This window comes from Danio rerio, chromosome 11 (assembly GCF_052040795.2).
Source record: "Danio rerio strain M-AB ecotype USA chromosome 11, GRCz13ab, whole genome shotgun sequence".
NCBI classification, from domain to species: Eukaryota; Metazoa; Chordata; class Actinopteri; order Cypriniformes; family Danionidae; genus Danio; species Danio rerio.
Genome location: NC_141031.1, coordinates 17,904,984 through 17,924,024, shown reverse-complemented (window position 1 = coordinate 17,924,024; position 19,041 = coordinate 17,904,984). Strand labels below are relative to the sequence as shown.

General features: G+C 44.1%; 1 protein-coding gene and 1 long non-coding RNA gene across 3 annotated transcripts in view; one reads left to right on the top strand and one right to left on the bottom strand.

Annotated features, from left to right (window-relative positions):
• cdk5rap1 (CDK5 regulatory subunit associated protein 1) overlaps nucleotides 1-19,041 on the bottom strand; it is a 205,607-nt gene that overhangs the window by 147,031 nt on the left and 39,535 nt on the right.
• The window catches only part of LOC148679631 (uncharacterized), a 24,985-nt gene continuing 19,804 nt past the window's right edge, over nucleotides 13,861-19,041 (top strand). The window contains exon 1 of the long non-coding RNA XR_015944893.1: nucleotides 13,861-16,549. This is a non-coding gene — a long non-coding RNA (uncharacterized LOC148679631). The remainder of the gene's footprint in view (nucleotides 16,550-19,041) is intronic.

The following is a 19,041-nucleotide window of genomic DNA, read 5'->3' as shown; positions in this document are numbered from 1 at the left end:
ATGCCCGAAAACTCATGAAAATTTGCACACACACCAAACCCGGTGTAAATAGCAGGTTGATATGGGTCTCTGAAGTGGGCGTGGCAAAATGACTCGACAGCGCCACCTAGAAAAATTAAACGGACGAGCCCCCGATGCACGAATCACGCACATGCACGAAAATTGGCACACACCTCAAACACGTCAAAACATACGAAAAAGTCTCTTGGAGCCATATCTCAAACCCAACAGGAAGTCGGATATTTTTGACTTCCTGCGGCGAAAAAGTGGCGTTTTTGCCATTTCCAGGCGTTGTATTTTAACGAACTCCTCCTAGGGATTTTATCCGATCGACACCAAAATTGGGTTTTGTCATCTAAAGGCCTTGGCGATGTTAAATTGCGAAGCTTTAGAGTTTTCGTTGATGGGCGTGTCCGTGGCGGCCTCGCAAACTTTGACGATTCGCCACAAAACAGGAAGTCGTTATAACTCAGGCACGCATTATCCGATCTGCCTCAAAATTTACACGTTTGATAAGAGTCCTGACCTGAACACGTTTACGTGCCGATATCCAGATACAGTTATAGCGCCACCTGCTGGCAACAGGAAATGACATGTTTTACATCGTAACAATCTCCTCCCACAAATTTTTTCGTATCAGCACCAAATTTGGGTTGTATTATCTGAAAGCCCTAACGATGATATATTGTGAAGATCTAGAGTTTTCGGACAGGGGTGTGTCCGTGGCGGCATGACAAACCTCAACGCTTCGCCATGGAACAGGAAGTCCTCATAACTCAACCACACAAAGTCCGATCAGCCTGAAACTTCATATGGTTTATAAAAGTCCTCCCCTGAACACATCCACATAACAATATTGAAGTGGGCGTGGCAAAATGACTCGACAGCGCCACCTAGAAAAATTAAACGGACGAGCCCCCGAGCTACGAATCACGCACATGCACGAAAATTGGCACACACCTTAAACATGCCAAAACATACGAAAAAGTCTCTTGGAGCCATATCTCAAACCTAACAGGAAGTCAGATATTATTAACTTCCTGCGGCGAAAAAGTGGCATTTTTGCCATTTCCAGGCGTTGTATTTTAACGAACTCCTCCTAGGGATTTTATCCGATCGACACCAAAATTGGGTTTTGTCATCTAAAGGCCTTGGCGATGTTAAATTGCGAAGCTTTAGAGTTTTTGTCGATGGGCGTGTCTGTGGCGGCCTCGCAAACTTTGATGATTCGCCACTTAGGAAGTCGTTATAACTTAGGCATGCATTATCAGATCTGCCTCAAAATTCACACATTTAATAACAGTCCTGACCTGAACAGGTTTACGTGCCGATATCCAGTTACAGTTATAGCGCCACCTGCTGGCCACAGGAAATGACATGTTTGACACTATAACAAACTCCTACCACAAACTTTTCCGTATCAGCACCAAAATTGAGTGGTGTCATCTGAAAGCTCTAGCGATGATATATTGTGAAGATCTAGAGTTTTTGCAGAGGGGCGTGTCTGTGGTGGCATGACAAACCTCAACGCTTCGCCATGGAACAGGAAGTCCTTATAACTCAACCACACAATGTCCGATCTGCCTGAAACTTCACATGATTGATAAAAGTCCTCTCCTGAACACATCTACATAACAATATTGAGTCAGTAATAGCGCCATCTGCTGGCAGAAGGTAGTTTGGCTTGTAACTCGGCCACACAATGTCCGATCTGTCTAAAATGTCACATGGTTGATGAAAGTCCTTTCCTGAGCACATCTACATAATAATATTGAGTTTTTAATAGCGCCACCTGCTGGCAAAAGGTAGTTTGGCTTATAACTCAGCCACAAAATGTCCCATGTGCCTGAAACTTCACATGGTTGATAAGATTCCTCTCCGGAAGACATCTACATGCCAATCTTAAGTCACAGTTATAGCGCCACCTGCTGACAGGAGGAAGTTTGGCATAAATCTGTGATTTTCTTAGATTTTTTTTTATATATCGGCTTAAATTATTATTGTTCGCTGTTCTCTGTCATCGTAAGGTCACCGGGCGGCGGTGAGCCCGGGTGCGAGGTCCCTTTCATCGCTGCTTGCAGCTTTAATTAGGGACCGAGCACCGAAACGGTGCGTAGGCCCTATTGGAATTGCTCTGTTTATTAGGGACCGAGCACCGAACGGTGCAAGGCCCTATTGGAATTGCTCCGTTTCTTATTAGGGACCGAGCACCGAAACGGTGCGTAGGCCCTATTGGAATTGCTCTGTTTATTATTATTCTTCTTCTTCTTCTTCTTCTTCTTCTTCTTCCGCGGAATGAATCGCGGTTTTGAGGGGCTAAACATGCCCGAAAACTCACGAAACTTTGCACACGCCTCAGAAGTGGCGAAAATTTACGTTTGTTATGGGCTTCGGAAGTGGGCGTGGCAAAATGACTCGACAGCGCCACCTAGAAAAATTAAACGGACGAGCCCCCGATATACGAATCACGCACATGCACGAAAATTGGCACACACCTCAAACACACCAAAACATACGAAAAAGTCTCTTGGAGCCATATCTCAAACCCAACAGGAAGTCGGATATTTTTGACTTCCTGCGGCGAAAAAGTGGCGTTTTTGCCATTTCCAGGCGTTGTATTTTAACGAACTCCTCCTAGGGATTTTATCCGATCCACACCAAAATTGGGTTTTGTCATCTAAAGGCCTTGGCGATGTTAAATTGCGAAGCTTTAGAGTTTTCGTCGATGGGTGTGTCCGTGGCGGCCTCGCAAACTTTGATGATTCGCCACAAAACAGGAAGTCGTTATAACTCAGGCATGCATTATCCGATCTGCCTCAAAATTCACACGCTTGATAAGAGTCCTGACCTGAACACGTTTACATGCCAATATCCAGATATAGTTATAGTGCCACCTGCTGGCCACAGGAAATGACATGTTTTACACTGAACCAAACTAACTCCCACAAATTTTATCGTATCAGCACCAAATTTGAGTGGTGTTATCTGAAAACTCTAGCGATGATATATTGTAAAGATTTAGAGTTTTCGGAGAGGGGTGAGTCCGTGGCGGCACGACAAGGCTCAACGCTTCGCCATGGAACAGGAAGTCCTTATAACTCAACCACACAATGTGCGATCTGCCTGAAACTTCACAAGGTTGATAAAAGTCCTCTCCTGAACACATCTTCATAACAATATTGAAGTGGGCGTGGCAAAATGACTCGACAGCGCCACCTAGAAAACTTAAACGGACGAGCCCCCAATCTACGAATCACGCACATGCACGAAAATTGGCACACACCTCAAGCATGCCAAAATATACGAAAAAGTCTCTTGGAGCCATAACTCAAACCCAACAGGAAGTAGGATATTTTTAACTTCCTTCGGCGAATAAGTGGCATTTTTGCCATTTCCAGGCGTTGTATTTTAACGAACTCCTCCAAGGGATTTTATCCGATCAACACCAGAATTTGGTTTTGTCATCTAAAGGCCTTGGCGATGTTAAATTGCGCAGCTTTTGAGTTTTTATAGATGGGCGTGTCCATGGCGGCCTCGCAAACTTTGACCATTCGCCACAAAACAGGCAGTCGTTATAACTCAAGCATGCATTATCCGATCTGCCTCAAAATTCACAGGTTTGATAAGAGTCCTGACCTGAACACATTTACAAGCCAATATCCAGATACAGTTATAGCGCCACCAGCTGGCCACAGGAAATGACATGTTTTACATTGTAACATACTACTTCACCAAATTTTATTGTATCAGCACCAAAATTGGGTCTTGTCATCTGAAAGCTCTAGCGATGATATATTGTGAAGATCTAGAGTTTTTGCAGAGGGGTGAGTCCGTGGCGGCATGAAAAACCTCAACGCTTCGCCATGGAACAGGAAGTCCTTATAACTACACCACACAATGTCCGATCTGCCTGAAACTTCACATGGTTGATAAAATTCCTCTCCTGAACACATCCACAGAACAATATTGAGTCAGTCATAGCACCACCTGCTGGCAGAAGGTAGTTTGGCTCATAACTTAGCCACACAATGTCTGACCTGCCTGAAACTTCACATGGTTGATTAAATTGTTCTACTGAAGGCATCTACATGCCAATCTTGAGTCAGTTATAGCGCCACTTGCTGGCAGAAGGTAGTTTGCATTATAACTCAACCACACAATATCCAATCAGCCTGAAACTTCACATGGTTGATGAAAGTACTCTCCCGTGCACATCTACATAATTATATTGAGTCTTTCATAGCGCCACCTGCTGGTAGAAGGTAGTTTGGCTTATAACTCAGCCACACAATGTCTGATCTGGCTGAAAATTCACATGGTGGATAAGATTCCTCTACTGAAGACATCTACATGCCAATCTTGAGTCACAGTCATAGCGCCACCTGGTGACAGGAGGAAGTTTGACATAAATTTGTGATTTTCTCGGGTTCTTTATATACATCGGCTTAAATTAATATTGTTCGCTGTTCTCTGTCATCCTGAGGCCACCAGACGGCGGTGAGCCCGGGTGCGAGGTCCCTATCATCGCTGCTTGCAGCTTTAATTAGGGACCGAGCACCGAAACGGTGCGTAGGCCCTATTGGAATTGCTCCGTTTATTATTATTCTTCTTCTTCTTCTTCTTCTTCTTCTTCTTCCGCGGAATGAATCGCGGTTTTGAGGGGCTAAACATGCCCGAAAACTCACGAAACTTTGCACACGCCTCAGAAGTGGCGAAAATTTACGTTTATTATGGGCTTCGGAAGTGGGCGTGGCAAAATGACTCGACAGCGCCACCTAGAAAAATTAAACGGACGAGCCCCCGATCCACGAATCACGCACATGCATGAAAATTGGCACACACCTCAAACATGCCAAAACATACGAAAAAGTCTCTTGGAGCCATATCTCAAACCCAACAGGAAGTCAGATATTTTTAACTTCCTGCGGCGAAAAAGTGGCGTTTTTGCCATTTCCAGGCGTTGTATTTTAACGAACTCCTCCTAGGGATTTTATCCGATCGACACCAAAATTGGGGTTTGTCATCTAAAGGCCTTGGCGATGTTAAATTGCGAAGCTTTAGAGTTTTCATCGATGGGCGTGTCCGTGGCGGCCTCGCAAACTTTGACGATTCGCCACAAAAGAGGAAGTCGTTATAACTCAGGCATGCATTATCAGATCTGCCTCAAAATTCACGCGCTTGATAAGCGTCCTGACCTGAACACGTTTACATGCCGATATCCAGATACAGTTACAGCGCCACCTGCTGGCCACAGGAAATGACATGATTTACGGAGTTATAAACTCCTCCCACAAATTTTATCGTATCAACACCAAAATTGAGTGGTGTTATCTGAAAGCTCTAGCGATGTTATATTGTGAAGATCTAGAGTTTTCGCAGAGGGGCGTGTCCGTGGCAGTATGACAAACCTCAACGCTTCGCCATGGAACAGGAAGTCCTTATAACTCAACCACACAATGTCCGATCTGCCTGAAACTTCACATGGTTGATAAACGTCATCTCTTGAACACATCCACATAACAATATTGAAGTGGGCGTGGCAAAATGACTCGACAGCGCCACCTAGAAAAATTAAACGGACGAGCCCCCGATCTACGAATCATGCACATGCACAAAAATTGGCACACACCTCAAACATGGCAAAACATACGAAAAAGTCTCTTGGAACCATATCTCAAACCCAACAGGAAGTCGGATATTTTTAACTTCCTGTGGCGAAAAAGTGGCTTTTTTGCCATTTTCAGGCGTTGTATTTTAACGAACTCCTCCTAGGGATTTTATCTGATAAACACCAAAATTGGGTTTTGTCATCTTAAAGACTTGGTGATGTTAAATTGCGAAGCTTTAGAGTTTTCATCGATGGGCGTGTCCGTGGCGGCCTCGCAAACTTTGATGATTCGCCACAAAACAGGAAGTCTTTATAACTCAGGGATGCATTATTCGATCTGCATCAAAATTCACACATTTAAAAACAGTCCTGACCTGATCAGGTTTACGTGCCGATATCCAGTTACAGTTATAGCGCCACCTGCTGGCCACAGGAAATGTCATGTTTGACACTGTAACAAACTCCTCCCACAAACTTTCCCGTATCAGCACCAAAATAGAGTGGTGTCATCTGAAAGCTCTAGCGATGATATATTGTGAAGATCTAGAGTTTTTGCAAAGGGGCGTGTCTGTGGTGGCATGACAAACCTCAAGGCTTCGCCATGGAACAGGAAGTTATTATAACTCAACCACACAATGTCTGATCTGCCTGAAACTTCACATGATTGATAAAAGTCCTCTCCTGAACACATCCACATAACAATATTGAGTCAGTCATAGCGCCACCTGCTGGCAGAAGGAATTTTGGCTTGTAACTCGGCCAAACAATGTCAGATCTGCCTAAAATGTCACATGGTTGATAAAAGTCCGCTCCTGAACACATCCACATAACAATATTGAGTCAGTCATAACGCCACCTGCTGGCAGAAGGTAGTTTGGCTTATAACTCAGCCACACAATGTCCCATGTGCCTGAAACTTCACATGGTTGATAAGATTCCTCTCCGGAAGACATCTACATGCCAATCTTAAGTCAGAGTTATAGCGCCACCTGCTGACAGGAGGAAGTTTGGCATAAATCTGTGATTTTCTTAGATTTTTTTTATATATTGGCTTAAATTAATATTGTTCACTGTTCTCTGTCATTGTAAGGTCACCGGGCGGCGGTGAGCCCGGGTGCGAGGTCCCTATCATCGCTGCTTGCAGCTTTAATTATTCTTCTTCTTCTTCTTCTTCTTCTTCCGCGGAATGAATCGCGGTTTTGAGGGGCTAAACATGCCCGAAAACTCATGAAACTTCGCACACGCCTCAGAAGTGGCGAAAATTTACGTTTATTATGGGTCTCTAAAAGGGGTGTGGCAAAATGACTCGACAGCGCCACCTAGAAAATTTAAACGGACGAGCCCCCGATCCACGAATCACGCACATGCATGAAAATTGGCACACACCTCAAACATGCCAAAACATACGAAAAAGTCTCTTGGAGCCATATCTCAAACCCAACAGGAAGTTGGATATTTTTGACTTCCTGCGGCGAAAAAGTGGCGTTTTTGCCATTTCCAGGCATTGTATTTTAACGAACTCCTCCTAGGGATTTTATCCGATCGACACCAAAATTGGGTTTTGTCATCTAAAGGCCTTGGCGATGTTAAATTGCGAAGCTTTAGAGTTTTCGTCGATGGGCGTGTCCGTGGCAGCCTCGCAAACTTTGACGATTCGCCACAAAACAGGAAGTTGTTATAACTCAGGCATGCATTATCCAATCTGCCTCAAAATTCACACGCTTGATAAGAGTCCTGACCTGAACACGTTTACATGCTGATATCCAGATACAGTTATAGCGCCACCTGCTGGCCACAGGAAATGACATGTTTTACAGTGTGACAAACTCCTCCCACAAATTTTATTGTATCAGCACCAAAATTGGGTGGTGTTATCTGAAAGCTCTAGCGATGATATATTGTTAAGATCTAGAGTTTTTGCAGAGGGGCGTGTCCGTGGCGGCATGACAAGCCTCAACGCTTCGCCATGGAACAGGAAGTCCTTATAACTCAACCACACAATGTGCGATCTGCCTGAAACTTCACAAGGTTAATAAAAGTCCTCTCCTGAACACATCTTCATAACAATATTGAAGTGGGCGTGGCAAAATGACTCGACAGCGCCACCTACAAAAATTAAACGGACGAGCCCCCGATATACGAATCATGCACATGCACGAAAATTGGCACACACCTCAAACATGTCAAAACATACAAAAAAGTCTCTTGGAGCGATATCTCAAACCCAACAGGAAGTCGGATATTTTGAACTTCCTGCGGCGAAAAAGTGGCATTTTTGCCATTTCCAGGCGTTGTATTTTAACGAACTCCTCCTAGGGATTTTATCTGATCGACACCAAAATTTGGTTTTGTCATCTAAAGGCCTTGGCGATGTTAAATTGCGAAGCTTTTGAGTTTTTATCGATGGGCGTGTCCGTGGCAGCCTTGCAAACTTTGACGATTCGCCACAAAACAGGAAGTCGTTATAACTTAGGCAAGCATTATCCGATCTGCCTCAAAATTCACACATTTGATAACAGTCCTGACCTGAATACGTTTATATGCTGATATCCAGATAGAGTTATAGCGCCACCTGCTGGCCACAGGAAATGACATGTTTTACATTGTAATTCACTCCTTCCGCAAACTTTATTATATCAGCACCAAATTTGAGTGATGTTATCTGAAAGCTCTAGCGATGATATATTGTAAAGATCTAGAGATTTTGCAGAAGGGCGTGTCCGTGGTGGCATGAAAAACCTCAACGCTTCGCCATGGAACAGGAAATGCTTATAACTCAACCCAACAATGTCCGATCTGCCTGAAACTTCACATGATTGATAAAATTCCTCTCCTGAACACATCCACATAACAATATTGAGTCTGTCATAGCGCCACCTGCTGGCAGAAGGTAGTTTGGCTTGTAACTCGGCCACACAATGTCCGATCTGCCTGAAACTTCACATGGTTGATGAAAGTCCTCTCCTAAGCACATCTACATAATTATATTGAGTCTGTCATAGTGCCACCTGCTGGCAGAAGGTATTTTGGCTCATAACTCAGCCACACGATCTCTGATCTGCCTGAAACTTAACATGGTTGATTAAATTCCTCTCCTGAAGACATCTACATTGCAATATTGAGTCACAGTCATAGCGCCACCTGCTGGCAGAAGTAAGTTTGGCTTATAACTCAGCCACACAAAGTCTGACCAGCCTGAAAATTTACATGGTTGATTAAAATCCTCTCCTGAAGACATCTACATGCCAATATCGAGTCACAGTCATAGCGCCACCTGCTGGCAACAGGAAATTACATATAACTCAGCCAAACAATGTCCGATCTGGCTGAAAATTCACATGGTTGATAAGATTCCTCTACTGAAAGCATCTACATGCAAATCTTGAGTCACAGTCATAGCGCCACCTGCTGACAAGAGAAAGTTTGGCATGAATGTGTGATTTTCTCAGGTTCTTTATAAAATTCGGCTTAAATTAATATTGTTCGCTGTTCTCTGTCATCCTGAGGCCAACGGGCGGTGGTGAGCCCGGGTGCGAGGTCCCTATCATCGCTGCTTGCAGCTTTAATTAGGGACCGAGCACCGAACGGTGCAAGGCCCTATTGGAATTGCTCCGTTTCTTATTATTCTTCTTCTTCTTCTTCTTCTTCTTCTTCCGCGGAATGAATCGCGGTTTTGAGGGGCTAAACATGCCCGAAAACTCACGGAACTTTGCACACGCCTCAGAAGTGGCGAAAATTTACGTTTATTATGGGTCTCGGAAAGGGGTGTGGCAAAATGACTCGACAGCGCCACCTAGAAAATTTAAACGGACGAGCCCCCGATCCACGAATCACGCACATGCACGAAAATTGGCACACACCTCAAACATGCCAAAACATACGAAAAAGTCTCTTGGAGCCATATCTCAAACCCAACAGGAAGTTGGATATTTTTGACTTCCTGCGGCGAAAAAGTGGCATTTTTGCCATTTCCAGGCGTTGTATTTTAACGAACTCCACCTAGGGATTTTTTCTGATCGATACCAAAATTTGGTTTTGTCATCTAAAGGCCTTGGCGATGTTAAATTGCGAAGCTTTAGAGTTTTCGTCGATGGGCGTGTCCGTGGCGGCCTCGCAAACTTTGATGATTCGCCACAAAACAGGAAGTCGTTATAACTCAGACATGCATTATCCGATGTGCCTCAAAATTCACACGCTTGATAAGCGTCCTGACCTGAACACGTTTACATGCCAATATCCAGATACAGTTTTAGCGCCACCTGCTGGCCACAGGAAATGACATGTTTTACAGTGTGACAAACTCCTCCCACAAATTTTATCGTATCAGCACCAAATTTGAGTGGTGTTATCTGAAAGCTCTAGCGATGATATATTGTGAAGATCTAGAGTTTTCGCAGAGGGGCGTGTCCGTGGCGGTATGACAAACCTCAACGCTTCGCCCTGGAACAGGAAGTCCTTATAACTCAACCACACAATGTCCGATCTGCCTGAAACTTCATATGGTTGATAAACGTCATCTCTTGAACACATCCACATAACAATGTTGAAGTGGGCGTGGCAAAATGACTCGACAGCGCCACCTAGAAAAATTAAACGGACGAGCCCCCTAGCTACGAATCACGCACATGCACGAAAATTGGCACACACCTCAAACACGCCAAAACATACGAAAAAGTCTCTTGGAGCCATATCTCAAACCTAACAGGAAGTCAGATATTATTAACTTCCTGCGGCAAAAAAGTGGCATTTTTGCCATTTCCAGGCGTTGTATTTTAACGAACTCCTCCTAGGGATTTTATCTGATCGACACCAAAATTGGGTTTTGTCATCTAAAGGCCTTGGCGATGTTAAATTGCGAAGCTTTAGAGTTTTCATCCATGGGCGTGTCCGTGGCGGCCTCGCAAACTTTGATAATTCGCCACAAAACAGGAAGTCGTTATAACTCAGGCATGCATTTTCAGATCTGCCTCAAAATTCACACATTTAATAACAGTCCTGACCTGAACAGGTTTACATGCCGATATCCAGTTACAGTTATAGCGCCACCTGCTGGCCACAGGAAATGACATGTTTGACACTGTAACAAACTCCTACCACAAACTTTCCCGTATCAGCACCAAAATAGAGTGGTGTCATCTGAAAGCTCTAGCGATGACATATTGTGAAGACCTAGAGTTTTTGCAGAGGGGCGTGTCTGTGGTGGCATGACAAACCTCAACGCTTCGCCATGGAACAGGAAGTCCTTATAACTCTACCACACAACGTCCGATCTGCCTGAAACTTCACATGATTGATAAAAGTCCTCTCTTGAACACATCTACATAACAATATTGAGGCAGTAATAGCGCCATCTGCTGGCAGAAGGTAGTTTGGCTTGTAACTCGGCCACACAATGTCCGATCTGCCTGAAACTTCACAAGGTTGATGAAAGTCCTCCCCTGAGCACATCTACATAATAATATTGAGTTTTTAATAGCGCCACCTGCTGGCAGAATGTAAATTGTCTTATAACACAATCTCCACACAATCTCTGATCTGCCTGAAACTTCACATGGTTGATAAAAGTCCACTCCTGAACACATCCCCATAACAATATTGAGTCAGTCATAACGCCACCTGCTGGCAAAAGGTAGTTTGGCTTATAACTCAGCCACAAAATGTCCCATGTGCCTGAAACTTCACATGGTTGATTAAATTCCTCTCCTGAAGACATCTACATGCCAATCTTGAGTCACAGGTATAGCGCCACCTGCTGACAGGAGGAAGTTTGGCATAAATCTGTATTTTTCTTAGGTTTTTTATATATATATCGGCTTATATTATTATTGTTCGCTGTTCTCTGTCATCGTAAGGTCACCGGGCGGCGGTGAGCCCGGGTGCGAGGTCCCTATCATCGCTGCTTGCAGCTTTAATTATTCTTCTTCTTCTTCTTCTTCTTCTTCTTCTTCCGCGGAATGAATCGCGGTTTTGAGGGACTAAACATGCCCGAAAACTCACGCAACTTTGCACACGCCTCAGAAGTGGCGAAAATTTACGTTTGTTATGGGCTTCGGAAGTGGGCGTGGCAAAATGACTCGACAGCGCCCCCTAGAAAAATTAAACGGACGAGCCCCCGATATACGAATCACGCACATGCACGAAAATTGGCACACACCTCAAACATGCCAAAACATACGAAAAAGTCTCTTGCAGCCATATCTCAAACCCAACAGGAAGTCGGATATTTTTAACTTCCTGCGGCGAAAAAGTGGCGTTTTTGCCATTTCCAGAGGTTGTATTTTAACGAACTCCTCCTAGGGATTTTATCCGATCAACACCAAAATTGGGTTTTGTCATCTAAAGGCCTTGGCGATGTTAAATTGCGAAGCTTTAGAGTTTTCATCGATGGGCGTGTCCGTGGCGGCCTCGCAAACTTTGACGATTCGCCACAAAACAGGAAGTCGTTATAACTCAGGCATGCATTATCAGATCTGCCTCAAAATTCACACGTTTAATAACAGTCCTGACCTGAACACGTTTACATGCCAATAACCAGATACAGTTACAGCGCCACCTGCTGGCCACAGGAAATGACATGATTTACGGAGTAACAAACACCTCCCACAAATTTTATCGTATCAGCACCAAAATTGGGTGGTGTCATCTGAAAGCTCTAGTGATAATATATTGTGGAGATCTAGAGTTTTTGCCGAGGGGCGTGTCCGTGGCGGCATGACAAACCTCAACGCTTCGCCATGGAACAGGAAGTCCTTATAACTCAACCACACAATATCCGATCTGCGTGAAACTTCACATGGTTGATAAACGTCATCTCTTGAACACATCCACATAACAATATTGAAGTGGGCGTGGCAAAATGACTCGACAGCGCCCCCTAGAAAAATTAAACGGACGAGCCCCCGATCTACGAATCACGCACATGCACGAAAATTGGCACAAACCTCAAACATGACAAAACATACGAAAAAGTCTCTTGGAGCCATATCTCAAACCCAACAGGAAGTCGGGTATTTTTAACTTCCTGTGGCGAAAAAGTGGCATTTTTGCCATTTCCAGGCATTGTATTTTAACGAACTCCTCCTAGGGATTTTATCTGATCGACACCAAAATTGGGTTTTGTCATCTAAAGGCCTTGGTGATGTTAAATTGCGAAGCTTTAGAGTTTTCATCGATGGGCGTGTCCGTGGCGGCCTCGCAAACTTTGATGATTTGCCACAAAACAGGAAGTCATTATAACTCAGGCATGCAATATTCAATCTGCCTCAAAATTCACACATTTAATAACAGTCCTGACCTGATCAGGTTTACGTGCCGATATCCAGTTACAGTTATAGCGCCACCTGCTGGCCACAGGAAATGACATGTTTGACACTGTAACAAACTCCTTCCACAAACTTTCCCGTATCAGCACCAAAATAGAGTGGTGTCATCTGAAAGCTCTACAGATGATATATTGTGAAGATCTAGAGTTTTTGTAAAGGGGTGTGTCTGTGGTGGCATGACAAACCTCAACGCTTCGCCATGGAACAGGAAGTCCTCATAACTCAACCACACAATGTCTGATCTGCCTGAAACTTCACATGATTGATAAAAGTCCTCTCCTGAGCACATCTACATAATAATATTGAGTCAGAGTCATAGCGCCACCTGCTGGCAGAAGGAAGTTTGGCTTGTAACTCGACCACACAATGTCAGATCTGCCTAAAATGTCACATGGTTGATGAAAGTCCTCTCCTGAGCACATCTTCATAATAATATTGAGTCTTTCATAGCGCCACCTGCTGGCAGAATGTAGTTTGTCTTATAAAACAATCTCCACACAATCTCTGATCTGCCTGAAACTTCACATGGTTGATAAAAGTCCGCTCCTAAACACATCCACATAACAATATTGAGTCAGTCATAACGCCACCTGCTGGCAGAAGGTAGTTTGGCTTATAACTCAGCCACACAATGTCCCATGTGCCTGAAACTTCACATGGTTGATAAGATTCCTCTCCTGAAGACATCTACATAGCAATACTGAGTCACAGTCATAGCGCCACCTGCTGACAGGAGGAAGTTTGGCATAAATCTGTGGATTTCTCAGGTTTTTATATATATCGGCTTAAATTGTTATTGTTCGCTGTTCTCTGTCATCCTGAGGCCACCGGGCGGCGGTGAGCCCGGGTGCGAGGTCCCTATCATCGCTGCTTGCAGCTTTAATTATTCTTCTTCTTCTTCTTCTTCTTCTTCTTCTTCTTCTTCTTCTTCCGCAGAATGAATCGCGGTTTTGAGGGGCTAAACATGCCCGAAAACTCACGCAACTTCGCACACGCCTCAGAAGTGGCGAAAATTTACGTTTATTATGGGCTTCGGAAGTGGGCGTGGCAAAATGACTCGACAGCGCCACCTAGAAAAATTAAACGGACGAGCCCCCGATCCACGAATCACGCACATGCACGAAAATTGGCACACACCTCTAACATGCCAAAACATACGAAAAAGCCTCTTGGAGCCATATCTCAAACCCAACAGGAAGTCGGATATTTTTAACTTCCTGCGGCGAAAAAGTGGCGTTTTTGCCATTTCCAGGCGTTGTATTTTAACGAACTCCTTCTAGGGATTTTATCCGGTCGACACCAAAATTGGGTTTTGTCATCTAAAGGCCTTGGCGATGTTAAATTGCGAAGCTTTAGAGTTTTCATCGATGGGCGTGTCCGTGGCGGCCTCGCAAACTTTGCCGATTCGCCACAAAAGAGGAAGTCGTTATAACTCAGGCATGCATTATCCGATCTGCCTCAAAATTCACACGCTTGATAAGCGTCCTGACCTGAACACGTTTACATGCCAATATCCAGATATAGTTATAGCGCCACCTGCTGGCCACAGGAAATGACATGATTTACGGAGTTACAAACTCCTCCCACAAATTTTATCGTATCAACACCAAAATTGGGTAGTGTTATCTGAAAGCTCTAGCGATGATATATTGTGAAGATCTAGAGTTTTCGCAGAGGGGCGTGTCCATGGCGGTATGACAAACCTCAACGCTTCGCCATGGAACAGGAAGTCCTTATAGCACAACCACACAATGTCCGATCAGCCTGAAACTTCACATGGTTGATAAACGTCATCTCTTGAACACATCCACATAACAATATTGCAGTGGGCGTGGCAAAATGACTCGACAGCGCCACCTAGAAAAATTAAACGGACGAGCCCCCGATCTACGAATCACGCACATGCACAAAAATTGGCACACACCTCAAACATGGCAAAACATACGAAAAAGTCTCTTGGAGCCATATCTCAAACCCAACAGGAAGTCGGATATTTTTAACTTCCTGTGGCGAAAAAGTGGCACTTTTGCCATTTTCAGGCGTTGTATTTTAACGAACTCCTCCTAGGGATTTTATCTGATAAACACCAAAATTGGGTTTTGTCATCTTAAAGCCTTGGTGATGTTAAATTGCGAAGCTTTAGAGTTTTCATCGATGGGCGTGTCCGTGGCGGCCTCGCAAACTTTGATGATTCGCCACAAAACAGGAAGTCTTTATAACTCTGGCATGCAATATTCGATCTGCCTCAAAATTCACACATTTAATAACAGTCCTGACCTGATCAGGTTTACGGTCCGATATCCAGTTACAAATATAGCGCCACCTGCTGGCCACAGGAAATGACATGTTTGACACTGTAACACACTCCTTCCACAAACTTTCCCGTATCAGCACCAAAATAGAGTGGTGTCATCTGAAAGCTCTAGCGATGACATATTGTGAAGATCTAGAGTTTTTGGAGAAAGGCTTGTCTGTGGTGGCATGACAAACCTCAACGCTTCGCCATGGAACAGGAAGTTCTTATAACTCAACCACACAATGTCTGATCTTCCTGAAACTTCACATGATTGATAAAAGTCCTCTCCTGAACACATCCACATAACAATATTGGGTCAGTCATAGCGCCACCTGCTGGCAGAAGGTAGTTTGGCTTGTAACTCGGCCACACAATGTCCGATCTGCCTGAAACTTCACATGGTTGATGAAAGTCCTCTTCTGAACACATCCACATAACAATATTGAGTCAGAGTCATAGCGCCACCTGCTGGCAGAAGAAATTTTGGCTTGTAACTCGGCCACACAATGTCAGATCTGCCTAAAATGTCACATGGTTGATGAAAGTCCTCTCCTAAACACATCTACATAATAATATTGAGTCTTTCATAGCGCCACCTGCTGGCAGAATGTAGTTTGTCTTAAAACACAATCTCTGATCTGCCTGAAACTTTACATGGTTGATAAAATCCACTCCTGAACACATCTACATAACAATATTGAGTCAGTCATAACGCCACCTGCTGGCAGAAGGTAGTTTGGCTTATATCTCAGCCACACAATGTCCCATGTGCCTAAAACTTCACATGGTTGATAAGATTCCTCTCCGGAAGACATCTACATGCCAATCTTAAGTCACAGTTATAGCGCCACCTGCTGACAGATGGTAGTTTGCAGTATAACTCAACCACACAAAGTCCGATCTGGCTGAAACTTCACAAGTTTGATAAAAGTCCTCTCCTGAACACATCTACATAACAACATTGAGTCTGTCATAGCGCCACCTGCTGACAAAAGGCAGTTTGGCTTATAACTCAGCCAAACAATGTCCGATCTGCCTGAAACTTCACATGGTTGATAAGTTTTCTCTCCTGAAGACATCTACATGCCAATCGTGAGTCACAGTTATAGCGCCACCTGCTGACAGGAGGAAATTTGGCATAAATCTGTGATTTTCTCAGATTTTTTTAATATATCGGCTTAAATTATTACTGTTCACTGTTCTCTGTCATCCTGAGGCCACCGGGCGGCGGTGAGCCCGGGTGCGAGGTCCCTATCATCGCTGCTTGCAGCTTTAATTAGGGACCGAGCACCGAACGGTGCAAGGCCCTATTGGAATTGCTCCGTTTATTATTATTATTATTATTATTATTATTCTTTTCCGGAATGAATCGCGATTTTGAGGGGCTAAACATGCCCGAAAACTCACGAAACTTTGCACACGCCTCAGAAGTGGCGAAAATTTACGTTTATTATGGGTCTCGGAAGTGGGCGTGGCAAAATGACTCGACAGCGCCACCTAGAAAAATTAAACGGACGAGCCCCCGATCCACGAATTACGCACATGCACGAAAATTGGCACACACCTCAAACATGCCAAAACATACGAAAAAGTCTCTTGGAGCCATAAGTCAAACCCAACAGGAAGTCGGATATTTTGTACTTCCTGCAGCGAAAAAGTGGCATTTTTGCCATTTTCAGGCGTTGTATTTTAACGAACTCCTCCTAGGGATTTTATCCGATCGACACCAAAATTGGGTTTTATCATCTAAAAGCATGGGCGATGTTAAATTGCGAAGCTTTAGAGTTTTCGTCGATGGGCGTGTCCGTGGCGGTCTCTCAAACTTTGACGATTCGCCACAAAACAGGAAGTCGTTATAACTCAGGCATGCATTATCCGATCTGCCTCAAAATTCACACGCTTGATAAGAGTCCTGACCTGAACATGTTTACATGCCAATATCCAGATACAGTTATAGCGCCACCTGCTGGCAACAGGAAATGACATGTTTTACAGAGTAACAAACTCCTCCCACAAATTTTATCATATCAGCACCAAAATTTGGTGGTGTTATCTGAAAGCTCTAGCGATGATATATTGTGAAGATCTAGAGTTTTCGGAGAGGGGCGTGTCCGTGGCGGCATGACAAACCTCAACGCTTTGCCATGGAACAGGAAGTCCTCAAACTCAACCACACAAAGTCCGATCTGCCTGAAACTTCACATAGTTGATAAAAGTCCTCTCCTGAACACATCCGCATAACAATATTGAAGTGGGCGTGGCAAAATGACTCGACAGCGCCACCTATAAAAATTAAACGGACGAGCCCCTGATCTACGAATCACGCACATGCACGAAAAATGGCACACACCTCAAACACGTCAAAACATACAAAAAAGTCTCTTGGAGCCATAACTCAAACCCAACAGGAAGTTGGATATTTTTAACTTCCTGCGGCAAATAAGTGGTATTTTTGCCATTTCCAGGCGTTGTATCTTAACGAACTCCTCCTAGGGATTTTATCCGATCGACACCAAAATTGGGTTTTGTCATCTAAAGGCCTTGGCGATGTTAAATTGCAAAGCTTTAGAGTTTTTGTCGATGGGCGTGTCTGTGGCGGCCTCGCAAACTTTGATTCGCCACAAAACCGGAAGTCATTATATCTCAGGCATGTATTATCCGATCTGCCTCAAAATTCACACATTTAATAACAGTCCTGACCTGAGTACGTTTACATGCCAATATTCAGATACAGTTATAGCGCCACCTGCTGGCCACAGGAAATGTCATAATTTACAGAGTAATAAACTCCTCCCACAAATTTTTTCGTATCAGCACCAAATTTGGTTGGTTGTTATCTGAAAGCTCTATCGTTGATATATTGTGAAGATCTAGAGTTTTTGCAGAGGGTCGTGTTTGTGGTGGCATGACAAACCTCAACGCTTCGCCATGGAACAGGAAGTCCTTATAACTTAACCACACAATGTCCGATCAGCCTGAAACTTCACATGGTTGATTAAATTCCTCTCCTGAAGAAAGCTACATTGCAATATTAAGTCACAGTCACAGCGCCACCTACTGACAGAAGGAAGTTTGGCATAAATCTGTGATTTTCTCAGGTTTTTTATATATATCGGCTTAAGATATTATTGTTTACTGTTTTCTGTCATCCTAAGGCAACCGGGCGGCGGTGAGCCTGGGTGCGAGGTCCCTATCATCGCTGCTTGCAGCTTTAATTATTATTCTTCTTCTTCTTCTTCTTCTTCTTCTTCTTCTTCCGCGGAATGAATCGCGGTTTTGAGGGGCTAAACATGCCCGAAAACTCACGCAACTTTGCACACGCCTCAGAAGTGGCGAAAATTTACGTTTGTTATGGGCTTCGGAAGTGGGCGTGGCAAAATGACTCGACAGCGCCACCTAGAAAAATTAAACGGACGAGCCCCCGATCCACGAATCACGCACATGCACGAAAATTGGCACACACCTCAAACATGCCAAAACATACGAAAAAGTCTCTTGGAGCCATATCTCAAACCCAACAGGAAGTCAGATATTTTTAACTTCTTGCGGCGAAAAAGTGGCGTTTTTGCCATTTCCAGGCGTTGTATTTTAACGAACTCCTCCTAGGGATTTTATCTGATCGACACCAAAATTGGGTTTTTTCATCTAAAGGCCTTGGCGATGTTAAATTGCGAAGCTTTAGAGTTTTCGTCGATGGGCGTGTCCGTGGCGGCCTCGCAAACTTACACGATTCGCCACAAAACAGGAAGTCGTTATAACTCAGGCATGCATTATCAGATCTGCCTCAAAATTCACACGTTTAATAACAGTCCTGA